Here is a 14,789-nt window from a genome sequence, read left to right as displayed (position 1 = left end):
TCATAGGCTTCTGTAGTAAGACTTTCCATAGATATGGTATCAATTTCTTGGATTAAAAACAGTTGAGTAGTTAAAGGGATATCATTAGACTTTGTTTTTGTTGAAGACACTGTCACAACTGATGTACCTAAATCATCTTGATGCTGTTTGTTGTCTGTTGAAGCACTATACTCCTCTGTTACCTCAATGGCTACTGCTGTGCTTGTTGGGATCACAGTGGGAGTAACAAGTGGTTCTGTGAAATCCTCATCAGCAGGTGAACTCTTTGTGGTATCATGACCTGGTGATCCATCCACATTTAGAGTTTCTGCCACAGTGTAGACATGTAGCAAGGGTCGGTCAGTCATATGTGTACCCAAAGTGGTAGATTCATCTGGAAAATATTCATAATATTGTTCAGGGGCTACTTGTGTCTGCATAGAGAGCTCGACAGTCAATGTCTCCATTGTCCAGAACACTGGGACCTGGTCAGTCGTTGTGTAGTGAGGACTGGTTCGAATGTCTTGTGCCAAAAGAAATCCGTTCAAAAACAGCTCCTCTGGGGTCAGATATTGGTGAGAAGATTTGAGCTGTTCCTCTTTATGTTCCTGATCCTCCTTAGGTTGGTGCAGATCTTTAGCATCGCCACCCAAGGCTTCATGTGGTGCCTCAGACACCCTAGGCCAAATGTCTGTGCTTTGGCCATCCCCAGAGAAACCTGAGCCTGAACCAAGGTCTATGAAATCATGCTCAGGAGTTACCTCCACACCAGGAGTTTCCACAGGAGAAACTGGTGTATCATCTGTCTTGAGTATTGATTTGGTAGGTAAGACATTTTTGGTTACTGTAACAGGACTGGTGGTAGTTGCAGTCTGTAGGAATCGCTCTTCTTCAAGAAAACCATATTCTGAAATGGAAACAAGAGATTTAAAACCATGTTACTGTCTTTACAGGAAAATATTTAACAGAAGATAAGACTTACTCTCTGAACCAGGAATATGAGCACTTGTTGATGTCTCAGATTTAGAAGTAAGATCAATTTCCAGGTTCTTCATAGATGTTTCTGCTATAGACATAGTGGGACTTTCCTCAAACATGATTACATCATTTGCACTTGTGCCCTCACTCTCTCCATCAATCCATGGGTCAAAAGAGTGAACAGGGTCAAAGAAGTCATCCTTTGTGATGAAGATGTGCTTACTGGTAAATTCCTGCTCAGGAACATCTGGTGATTTCTCTGAGGCAAGAATATTATCCTAGGATTTAATGATTAAAGGTCAATGTTAGTTTAATTTGCTGTTTAATTATTTTCAAGGAGTAAAGCATATATTTATAATATTTTATTCTATTGGTTATTAGCATCACATCTCTCATATGTTGCAGTCTAGGGCCTACATGACATTAAGAGCTTGAAGCCATTTTTCACAAGGCTTTAATACTGAGGAAAGATGTAAAGATTGTACAGCACTGCTGTATTGTCCAAAATGTTAAATATGTAGTTACATTTACATTTATGCATTTGGCAGACACTTTTATCCAACACAACTTACAGTGCAATTATTACAGGGACAATCCCCCCGGAACAACCTGGAGTTAAGTACCTTGCTCAAGGGCACAATGGTGGTGGCCGTGGGGTTTGAACCAACGACCTTCTGATTAACAGCCCTGTGCTTTTGCCACTACGCCGCCACCACCACACCAAGAAGACAGTTACCTTTATCTAGCTCACCATTTAAGAATGTCCTATATGTTACTGACTGCATATACAGGTCCTTCTCAAAAAATTAGCATATTGTGATAAAGGTCATTATTTTCCATAATGTAATGATAAAAATTAAACTTTCATATATTTTAGATTCATTGCACACCAACTGAAATATTTCAGGTCTTTTATTGTTTTAATACTGATGATTTTGGCATACAGCTCATGAAAACCCAAAATTCCTATCTCAAAAAATTAGCATATTTCATCCGACCAATAAAAGAAGTGTTTTTAATACCAAAAAAGGTCAACCTTCAAATAATTATGTTCAGTTATGCACTCAATACTTGGTCGGGAATCCTTTTGCAGAAATGACTGCTTCAATGCGGCGTGGCATGGAGGCAATCAGCCTGTGGCACTGCTGAGGTGTTATGGAGGCCCAGGATGCTTCGATAGCGGCCTTAAGCTCATCCAGAGTGTTGGGTCTTGCGTCTCTGAACTTTCTCTTCACAATATCCCACAGATTCTCTATGGGGTTCAGGTCAGGAGAGTTGGCAGGCCAATTGAGCACAGTAATACCATGGTCAGTAAACCATTTACCAGTGGTTTTGCACTGTGAGCAGGTGCCAGGTCGTGCTGAAAAATGAAATCTTCATCTCCATAAAGCTTTTCAGCAGATGGAAGCATGAAGTGCTCCAAAATCTCCTGATAGCTAGCTGCATTGACCCTGCCCTTGATAAAACACAGTGGACCAACACCAGCAGCTGACATGGCACTCCAGACCATCACTGACTGTGGGTACTTGACACTGGACTTCAGGCATTTTGGCATTTCCTTCTCCCCAGTCTTCCTCCAGACTCTGGCACCTTGATTTCCGAATGACATGCAAAATTTGCTTTCATCCGAAAAAAGTACTTTGGACCACTGAGCAATAGTCCAGTGCTGCTTCTCTGTAGCCCAGGTCAGGCGCTTCTGCCGCTGTTTCTGGTTCAAAAGTGGCTTGACCTGGGGAATGCAGGGATGTTTCTACTCCAGACTCAGTCCATTGCTTCCGCAGGTCCCCCAAGGTCTGGAATCGGTCCTTCTCCACAATCTTCCTCAGGGTACGGTCACCTCTTCTCATTGTGCAGCGTTTTTTGCCACACATTTGCCTTCCCACAGACTTACCACTGAGGTGCCTTGATACAGCACTCTGGGAACAGCCTATTTGTTCAGAAATTTCTTTCTGTGTCTTACCTTCTTGCTTGAGGGTGTCAATGATGGCCTTCTGGACAGCAGTCAGGTCGGCAGTCTTACCCATGATTGCGGTTTTGAGTAATGAAACAGGCTGGGAGTTTTTAAAAGCCTCAGGAATCTTTTGCAAGTGTTTAGAGTTAATTAGTTGATTCAGATGATTAGGTTAATAGCTTGTTTAGAGACCCTTTTCATGATATGCTAATTTTTTGAGATAGGAATTTTGGGTTTTCATGAGCTGTATGCCAAAATCATCAGTATTAAAACAATAAAAGACCTGAAATATTTCAGTTGGTGTGCAATGAATCTAAAATATATGAAAGTTTAATTTTTATCATTACATTATGGAAAATAATGACCTTTATCACAATATGCTAATTTTTTGAGAAGGACCTGTATATATTTACTAGGGCTGGGACATTTAACGCTTTAATTTCTGTGATTAATAGTTGACTGTTTAACACATGTTTAAATTAATTATAATTTTTTTTTCACTTCCTGAAACCTCACTAAAGTTTTTGCCCACTTCCTGTGGCTAAAATTAACTGCGCATGATTATTTATAATAAATTTTATAATATATTTATAAAGATACAGACAAGTTGGCGTATCTCTTCGCTTTGCTCGAAAACACTGGCTCACTGTCATCTGAACCAGTGTTAAAACTTGCAAATTTTTCGAGACAAAGTATGAATTAAATATACTTATGATTACATTTCTTTTTTTTTATGTAGCATGTAACATGAAAACACTGTGATTAATTGGTTTACAAATAAATGTGATTTACAGCCCTAATCTTAACATTACAAGTGACATTGACAGGTAGTCAAATTATAGAAATGAGTGTCAAGTTAATACTACCTCTTTGATCTATGCTATGGAATTCCTGTATGGACAATGCTGGCATGAAACTCACACCCCAACACAAACTACGTCTATAAGTGGACATTATATATAAGCCTGCACACACTAAATGAATGTGGATAATGAAAGTGCACATGTGTCAGCTGTTAAAAGTAGGTTTCATACTAGTTTGGCCAATGTTGTTCATATATATATATAGGTCACAAACACATGGCTAGAGTCAAAACAGTACACTCATTGTCTACATTTAAAATTGTTCCTCCTAAACCTCTCACTAAATTGCAGTGGAAAAATATTTTTCCCTTTTCCATAGTCTTGACAGTGAAAAACTTGCATAGGCATACTGAAAAAAGCACACATCTGTACTTCACACTATCCCAAGGGCCTGGTCCTACAGTAGATGGGTCACTGAATGATACATATTGAGGTACAACTGAAAAAATATCGCCGTTCATTCATGAAACACGATCATAACGAATTTCTGTGTAAATCATTTGTAAAACAATTCTTATGTAAATTGTAACATTTCATTAAATGTATCAATTTACATCATGGTTTTACAAATAACTTACACAAACATTTGTTCTGCCTATGTTTAACTTCCATTGACCATTTAATACAGGACAAAAGGCTTTGCTACCAAATAACTAATTACCCCTTAAAACTAGTTTACACAACCACACACTCAACTCCGAACCATGACTCCTTCTGACAGGTTTTTATGTTGCAACATTGACATTAACAGCCGATAAGCAAAACTTTGTTTATACCAAAAGGACCACAATAACAATTGGTCTTAAACAAGATGAAGCAGATATAACTGACTTCAGATGTGTAACTATTAGTAACTAACATGTGTCTTTCCAGGCAGGCATCCTATTACCTGAGAGAGAGAACACATGTTCTCAGATCCAAACTTGGACAAAGTGCCCCAGCCAAAACAAGAGAGTAAATCTATTTAATAAGAGTTATGAAAAAAAGTGCCAGTTTTGTCAAATGCCATCTAATTATATTATGACTGTGAATAAATTAATCAATAATGTGTGCCTCTGCAATAAGTATATGTCATTCTGAGATTGAAAACAGATACTTTTCAATATTTAATAGTGACTGAGCTAAAAAAAAAAATCATAAAATGCCATGCTTACTTGTGTCAAGAGAACACTTACGCAGAAAAATAGACTTGAATAGTTTTACAGACTCACCGTATTATCCCGTAGCTGTGCTATAATCTGTTTTAATGGCATGCCCTGAAAACCCATTTTATGTGCAGGATAATCTTCCTTATCGTGTTGCAACAAAAACCTACATATGATTGCCATTACTGTGACTCATTTTTCAATGAACAGCATTTACTACTTTCCAAGCTTTTTCTTTAGAGGGATTCACATTCACACTTGAAAGTGATTGCACTACATTGAGGTGAAAAAGAACCCTTGAAATCCTAAACTGCAGCTCTTGATTGGGATGCTGGACTGGATTGTCGTGGTTACCTGTTCACTAGGTGGTCCTGCCAATGACCATTGACTCACCATCGTGTCATTGGAGTCATGCGGTCTGCTGGTTGGTTTGGAAGGCGGCAATGTCTCCACTGTAAAGGCAAAACAGAGACAAATCATATCAAATTATATTTAAAAGGACTCATACCCATAGTGACGTCTTTTCAAGAATGATTGGCTCTGAGGTCTGTAAGATTAGGCTGCCAAAACCAAAGATAATACGCAAGAAGGGCCCTTCTTCACCTAAAACCTATATGTAGCCAAGTAATGTAAGATAATATCGCACCATTGTCAAATACTGCATTTCAGGTTCATTTAGCTGCAGTATGCGATTTACCACTATGACAGATTACAAACATTAAGCCACTGTTTAGACTGTTAAGGCCATTCAGTCTAAGAGACTTGGGGTTCTTGATCAAAGGAATAGTTCACCCCAAAATGTTGTCGTTATTTTCACATCCTCATGTGGTTCAAATCAAAATGACTTTCTTTCTTATGCAGAACACAAAAGGAAACATTTAAATGAATATTCTGGTCTTTTATATAGTTTATAGGGACTTCAGTTAATGAGGAATCACATTTTCCTTGATCTTTTGACATATATGAGTCATTGTACTATAAAAACGTTCTTAAAGTTTCAGAACTCAAAACTTTCTCCTCACTGCAAAAAGAGCATTTGTTGAAACCAAGCTGCCAAAACGAATCATTCTCTACCTCCTCCACACTGTGATGTCACACTGTGGTAGACATTTGCTTCTGACCGCCTCCACAATAACATATCAACGCCCACTTTGCCTTCAATCAATTCCATAGCCCACCCAGTAGCATTGAGCAGTGAGATGGCAGAGTGAGAGCAGGACCATCAAGAGCAGAGAGCCAATCATAACAGTGGGCGTTTACTGTCACGCCTTAAAGGAGAAGCAGCACCAAAACCAAGTGTTTCTGACAGAGGGTCAGAATAAGGGTGGAAACTGATCATTATTTTATTAATATTATAAGGGAACCTTAAGGAACATATTAAAATAATTTAGAAACGCCATGTCATGACCACTTTAAAGTTTAAAAAAAGAAAATAGAGGATTATAAAAGAAGTTCAAGCGACTTGTGCATCATACTCCAACTATTATGACAACATACAATATATAAGTTATTTCACAGTTCACCTTGACGTCTTTTGACCATTCACTAAGCATAAAAACAGCTTGTTCACACAACAGCCTGAGTTTTTTTTATCGTATTGTTTTATATAGGCTTGAGCCTATATAAAACTTGTGATTGAGCTCTCTTGAACATGCAATTGATGTCAAGATTTTCACATATAATAACTTGCATTAAGGGTTGTTATCAAAACCTATATGTATGACTTCAGAACACTTGGAATATAACACAAGTCACATGGACTTCTTTTAAGATACATTTGCATCCTTTTTTAAGATTTAAAGTGACTCCCAATCATCTACCATTGTATTGAAAAGAGACCAAAAAATGCATTAAAATGCTTCCTTGCATATTTCGCATAAAAAAGAAAGTCATACAGGTTTGGAGCGACAATGAGGTTGAGTAAATCATAAAATAATTTACATTTTTGGGTGAACAATTACTTTAAAATAAATTCCATTTGAAGGATCGACAACATGCCTCTATTTAATGGAGGACATCTTACTATTTTCAAGTTGCAAAGAATCAGGGTCCACATCCAGAGTGATGTTTCCGATGAAAGTTTGCTTGCGGAGGGCTTCAGTGATGTAGTTTCTGAAGTCAGTGATGGTGTAGACCACAGTGGGTAGCTCATCAGGATCTGTGAAGGAGATCTCAACCATATTGGAATGCAGGTTTATGTAATCCATGGTCTCATTGCTTATTCCCGAGCCATCAACCTCAAGAACAACAGCGTAGTGCACCACCACTGCCAGTCCTCTGAAGAATGAAAAGAAAACATATCAAAACCGTGACTCCTTGCGGTCACTAAACTGTCATAGCATGTTCCATCACTGGGTTCAATGGCTGTAAATGGATCACTGTTATGCATTAAAGTATTGCTGCATTTACAAATAAATAAACAGTTTCTTATTATGAATTGCAGAGTGGAATTTGGTGGAGTTATTGTTCATTTTTGTTCTACCCTGTTCACTTTATTAACTGTTCACTTTAAACTCAGAGCCAGCATTGTGTTAATATTAAGAACAGAGACAAAATGTAAAGACATTGGACAACAATGTCAGCTTTGAAAAGGCCATTCTTAATACTAAACTCTATATGCCCAGGTGTAAACATAAAAGTCACCATAAAATAAAAATTGGATTGTTATTTTTTTTTGTGGCTTTTAGTCCATGTCTAATAGCTATGAAGCCTTATATATGCTAGTGCACTGCTAAATGAACCTTTAGCATAATTACGCATTTAAAATGGACAGTTATTTTCTACTGGGAAATGTGCCTTAAGTATTGATGCTTCATCTTGCCCTACATAGATTTTTGTCAAATCAAATGCTCTTTCAAATGAGAATGTGCCTACCACTAATGCCACTCGCAACCAACTAGCAAGTAGCAAATCATGGCTTATGGCTGTGATGTAGCTAAAGTCTATTGGTTGATATCTATCTGATATTCTCCTCCCAAACTTCCAGTTTGAATAGGAAATATGTTAAAACAAGAGAGAGATCTGCGCTCATCAAGTGATTCTTAAATGGTTAAAATGAAACCCAAGTCTAGGTTCAAGCTAGCACCCAAATGCCAAAAAACATTTAGCAGCCAAGTTCTTGAAGTCTGGGGCAAATAAAAAAGAATTGGGAGAGAGGAGAGCTGACCTAGATTTTTTTTACCTCATATTTTTCTACAAGGGTCAGAAAACCTGGTGACCAGATCATTTTTCTCTCCTGTGACAGGTAAAATCTCAGATTTCCATTCAATTGCATACCAGAAACTGCTTGCATGCTAATAAGCTTTATACGGCTCTATAGTGTGGTTTAGCCGAGGCATTGCTAATCGTGATAAAACACTGTGAAACTTCACCTTGTTGGTACTTGAGAGCAGAGAAATTTAGCATCTAATCCCATTGTGTTCGCCAACTGGGTATGAATTTAGCATAGCTACTTATCCCACTTAAGTTAGCAATTGGCCGTTAAAGACAAATGAGACACACATATACAAAATGTTACACCTAAATACACGTGAGCGTGACCATCTCATCAAACGTAATTTGTTTCAAAGGCTAACAAGACAGCTAGCACATAACCCCACCAAAAAAAAAAAAAAAAAAACAGCCCGAAAACATTTTCAGAGCAACACTCTATAAAACTTGATATGGTGGGTGGAAAATGTAGGTACACGAATTTCTCATTAGATGTTTTGGAGGAGATATGGGTCATACAGCTGTGTGATATGACACAATGGGGAGATGGATTTATCAGGCCCGGGTGTAACATCACACTTTACATTATTTAATTTTCTAATAATGTCTGTTTTCTTCATTTTGAGATGTGAAATATGAACTGATTTATAAATACAATTTATTAATAAGTAGATCCACAGAATTAATTTGAATGAAGTTAGGACAGGCTACTCACCCTTCAATGTCCTTTTGTGGCCTGGGACAGTTTGATAACAAATAAAAACAAAATCAACATATACCCATACTTTAAAAATAATAATAAAAAAATGCTTTTGTATGTATTCAATGTATCTCATTTGATCAATTTCATCATGTTAATTACTGTTATAAATTCCTACCTGAATTCAAGGACAACTATTTTCTTTAAACCTTGAAGATTTTCAAAAATCTCTTCAATCTTTAAGAAAGGAGAGGTGATGTTATGAAAACACAATATACATTATCCTGATAGTATGGTATAAATGTTTATTCCCTGCATACTTTTGTGACTTGTATGCCAAAATATATGTATTTTATAAATATGTACAGTATATCTCTTCTCACCTTCTCAGTGAACTGCTCAGATAGACGCTGATAATAGGAACTCTCTGGATCTCTTAAATCATCATTATAACTTTCTCCTTTCAGCTTAATGCTCATCTCTACAATATGGTCTCCCACAGGACGACTCGGTCTGGCATGGACATCATCAATTTCATTGCCAATCTAAACACAATAAAGTTTTTTTATATATTGATATAAAATAAATATCCACATCCAAGTTCAGGAGCTCACAATTATTGATTTTATGTAAAAATGCCTGAAAAATATACCTATACAGAGTGATAAGAAAAACTAATGTATAAGCTTCACTTTAGAAAAACAATGCCAAATTGGAAGTGCTCACCATACTGTTTTCACCTAAAACACCATTGGAAATGTCCTGTAGTGAGGTTTGTAATGTGGTTGAGAAAGTTTTTGTAAGGCTAGTTATCAAGTCATTCTGTCCAACCGTAATGTCCTCAACTTTTAAGGTTTGAGTTGGGGTTTCATCCTCTGCCAATTCAGATAGGATCACAGGTAAGTCAGATATTACGTTAGGCGCTGACATTTTCTCAGGTAAAACCTCTGTTACGATAACAGGCATCTCAGACGTGACCTCAAGTGTCTGAGACATGACTTCACTTGTCTGAACTTCAGGTTCTTCAGATATGACATCATCTGTTTCTGTAACAACCTCAGGTGTCTCCAATATGACGCCTGGTGTCTCAGATAAGGTGTCTCCTATGGACTCAGGTACTTTATATGTGTACTCAGGAATCTCAGATGACTCCGTAATTTCATGTTTGTCCTCGTCTATGGTGGTTGTCTGTATATCTTTTATCACCTCAGTAAGGTCAGACAATTTGTCTTCAATAACTTCAATTGTCTCCTCAGAACCTTCACCAGTTTTAGGTGTTTCTTCTTTAAGTACATCATCCACATCTCCTGTAACAAACTGCAAAATATCCGTTTCAGGGGCACCATCCTCAAATATTTTGTCATGTGTGACTTCAGGCGTAATTGCAGTGGTGGCCTCAGATGTGATCATAGTAGACATATTTGGTGACTTCTCTTTAACAGAAACACCTGCTGTACCTTGTCCAGGTATTTCATTGTGAGGTACCTCTTCATCCTCTTCTTTGTTAAGTAATGTTACAGTTTCAATATCTTCAAGTGTGCTCTGCGTTGATACAACAGTGATCTCCTCAAGCAGGTTTTCCATAGTTTTATCATCTCTTGCAACCTCGGATAATGTATCTGCAAGGGTAGCTGGTGACAGCATTTCTGGCACAGCAGTCACAAAAGCAATTTCGGCAACATCCTCATCTGTCAGAGCTTTTGGCAATCCTTCTGTGGTGGCATCAGGCAAAACATCTGCTAGTTCTGTGGGGGTTGTCTGTGCAGACTCCTTTGGTAAGATATTCTGAACATCTACTGGAGATATTTCTGAAGGAGATCCTGCTGGAGTCCTATAAGTGAACATCAATGTAGCCTCTGAAACAAAATCACCTTCTGCATCTGCCATTGTAACAGGACCATTGGTAGCGTCCTTTGCCACCTCAAGTTCAATTTCTGAAATAAGGTATTTTGTTGATTCACTGGTTACTATTGTAGGAATACTTGTACTTATGCCTGGTGGGTCCTCAAAGGTTGTGGGATGATCAGGCTTATAGTTTTCAGAGGTAGAATCTACTGGAGTCTTACCAGTGGACAAAAATGTAGGCTCAGAGACAACATCTGCTGCCTTAACAGTACTCTCAGTAGTGTTCTCTCCCTCACTCAGTTCAGTTTCAGAATTAAGCTCTTCAGTGGATTCACTGGTGACCACTGTAGGAGCATTAGTACTTATCCCTGGTAAGTCATCAAAGGTTGTGGGAAGATTAGGTTTATTTTTTTCTGAAGTAGAGTCATGGGGATCAGTGGTCATTAAAGTAGGCTCAGAGACAATGTCAGCCTCTACATGTTGAAAGGTAACATCTGCTATCGTAATCAGACCTTCAGTAAAATCCTGTCCCTCCTCCAGTTCAGTTTCTGAAATAAGGCCCTCAATTGATTCTCTGGTGACAACAGTAGGATAAGTAGTACTAATCTCCAATGAGTCCTCAAAGGTTGTGGGAATACCATGCTCAGATTGTCCTGAAGTAAAATCTTCTGGAGTACTATCTGCGGTCATTAATGTAGGTTTTGAGACAACATTAACCACTGCATGTTGAACGGTAGCATCTGCTGTCTTAACAGGACCTTCAGAAGCATCTGGTCCCACCTGCGGTTCAGTTTCTGAATTACGTTTCTCAGTGGCCTCTCTTGTGAGATCTGTAGAAGTATTAATGCTTATCCCAGATGAGTCTGTGGTAAGATCAGGCTTTTGGGTGACTCCAAGTGTGACTTCAGGCTCTGCAGCCAGAGTGGTAATTGGGATTAGGTCTGCAATGGTCTGCAGTGTGATACCCTGTGATTCCGTCACTGCCTCAGGAAGCAGAATATTGACTGGTTGGGGAAAGTTAGAGGAATATAGACAGAGAGTGTTGGAAAGAGAAAGAAAGACAAAGTGGAAAAAAGAGAACATTTGTGTCATAAGAGGATGTTTTCATAATATTAGAATCTTGTATGCTACCCTACTGTTAATTCCGTCCACCATGCCCTTAATTCATAAGTAAATTTCTCTTGAGGATATCAGGGCCCTCCATATAGCCTATTGTTGAGGCTAAGCTGACACTCAAACATTTAGTTACACTTGACTAAATGGCAGAGCATTGTCTGAAGATCCTGGCACCTTTGCTTTATTAGCAGCCAGTAAGTAACTAAAATGGATTAACGTCTATTCTGAGACCACAGTGAACCAGGAAGCAGTAGGCCATTGTTGATGTGGCTGTATGTCTCATGCAGAGTGTAAATATACTGATGAATCAGAACATAGCTTAATTAAACAGCCCTCAAAATCCAATCAAACATAGTATTTTTTAAAGTATTTGTAAACACAGGGAATTGGGACAGAGCTCCATATTGAAAATTATTTTTTTGTTGTAAACAACAGTGTCAAGAACTAAACTGACCTTTTTGTGTTGTGGCCACATTTGCTTGTGTTGGCAAGGTAGTCGTCGTCTGATGGCTGTGAGAGAGAAGACAATTATGAATGTGTTTGATGGTTGGGGTCAAGAACCTGCCCAAAATTTACTAAATGTAAACTTCTTGTTGGCAAAAGCATTGAGTTTTTATCAACCCCTCAGGAAAATAACTAAAATAGGAGTGCTACAGTATGTCTCTAAAGCAACCTGAAAGTGAACTAGCTTTAGCAGGAACTAAAAGCAAAATATAGTCAACATTTTCACATTCTGAAGTCAGGGAGCTATATACAGCTTTTAACTATTAATGGGTAGTTTTGTCTACAAATCACCAGTGTGTGTTCAAACTTAGCTAATTTAGCTTTTTGGCAAAACATTGGAAATAACTTGTGTTTCATATCTTTCATCTATGTTTTAATTTACAACTCAAAACTGAGATCCACACTGGACATTCGCAGAGGATTTTATCAAATTACTGCCAAATTATTTAATTGATTCTATTGTTCAGGATATTTAGTCTGCAGAGCAATACTTCAGGTATGTAGCATTGTGTTTTTTATTACAATTATCAGCCCATGGGGTGAAGATTCCTACCTGCACTCAGGTTGTCTTGGGCTGGTGAGTGCACTAAGACAAATACAGGAGTCATATGATCATACTTTAGATAAAAAGTTAAATATGGTCAAATGTGTTCCTGTTTGTGTCTGTGTATTTTACAGATTATTATTGACAAGATAGTATAACATAACACTGTAAAAATGTAAATGACAGTATTACCCTTATATAAATTGCTGTGGCAATAACATGGTACACTATTGGTATCAGATGGTGATACCATCTTTCTATATGATTACGTTATTAATGTACCATTGATTGGTATTTATTTGGAATTTACATGATACAACCATGGTAAATGTGTAAGCAGCATTTTACAATGTAAAAACAACAGAGAAGCCGTTCTCACCTTGTTGTTACTGAATCCAAACCCACCCTCTGAAAAAAAGTTCACTTACATTTTAAAACTTCTCAATACCTTAGTACCAATATATTGGAATGCCAAGAATCAATATGAGAATTATTTGTCCATTATCATTACACAAAGGAGGATATTTCCTTACTCACACTTGTAACTAGAGCGAGGTGCTCAGCTGATTGGCTAAAGCTCCTGCCGATATCGAACACACTGATACTACCATTTTGGCATTTTCTCATCCAGTTTTGGTACTCAGCTTTCTCCGGCAAACGATCCCAGAAGATCTTAAAGGCCTCCCACACTGTTTCCTGGCACACTGGGACACACACAAATGCAAATATATACTCATTGAGCACTTTATTAGAAACATTACACCTATATATTCATGCAATCTCCTGGGATTTTCACGCACAAGAGTTCCTACAATTTACTCAGAATGGTGCCAAAAACATCTAGTGAACGGCTGTTCTGCGGATGGAAATGCCTTGTTGATGAGATAGGTCAACGGAGAATAGCCAGACTGGTTCAGGCTGACAGAAAAGCTACAATAACTCAGGTAACGGCTCTGTACAATTGAGTGAGCAGAATAGCACCCCAGAATGCACAACATGTTGAACCTTGAGGCGGATGGGCTACAACAGCAGAAGACCACATCTGGCACTTTATTAGGAGCATAGTGTTTCTAATAAAGTGCTCAGTGAGTACTGTATATGTATATAGAAAGACATCAGCAGTCTGAACCTTTAGACTGTATAGAACATTATAAAATGTTATAAATTTGCCATAATCGGATTGATATTCAATTAATTGTAGTTAAAACTTCAGTTTTATAGTTTTAAAGTTTCACCTCCTGATGTTGATCATCATCATTTTCTAAAGGTTACACACCTGCTTTAACTGACCATTTGAGTTTCAGGCTTTTTTTGCACTCTATTTGTGGAAAGTGTTATGAACAGCAGAAACGGTCTTTGTTGTGTGCCGTCTGGTGTGAAATCAGGCCAGCAGCCAGCAGTTTTCACAACTTTGAAAAATACTGTTACACATGCTTTGTGATGACATTGTGTACCTGCCCTGTTCCACACAGAGGTGAGAATAATCTGCTGAAACACCAGCTTTGAACCATGCTGTAGTGGAAATTGACATTTCTCTTATAATGGACTCCTCTTTCATTTTGAAAAGAAGACAGAAATAACGAAAGTAATAATAACATAATGGAAACATTTCTTCTCCTTATGCACACACGTCACTTGTTCCAGACAAAACCTTTTTTTTATTATTTAATTTTTTTATTTCTCAGTTTGAGAACCAAAATTGATTTTTCGGCATGTGCCGCATAGCCTACTTTCTCAATGTACCCTGCAAGTGGAAAATTACATGTGCAGATGGGGATGTTAAACCTTGCTAAACATTTTGCGGCTGCAGTTGAAACTACATCTGCCTGCCATACCGACATGGCAAGAAGACAATCAGAAGTATAGTACGTAGGAGGGTAAAGGTTACCTATTTTCCTGGAAGAGCATAGGCTCTAGTCATTGCAGAAGTGATGCAGGAGCAACAAGGACTTCA

The sequence above is a fragment of the Xyrauchen texanus genome, chromosome 50 (genome assembly GCF_025860055.1).
Source record: "Xyrauchen texanus isolate HMW12.3.18 chromosome 50, RBS_HiC_50CHRs, whole genome shotgun sequence".
NCBI classification, from domain to species: Eukaryota; Metazoa; Chordata; class Actinopteri; order Cypriniformes; family Catostomidae; genus Xyrauchen; species Xyrauchen texanus.
Note: the sequence above shows the minus strand (reverse complement) of the source record.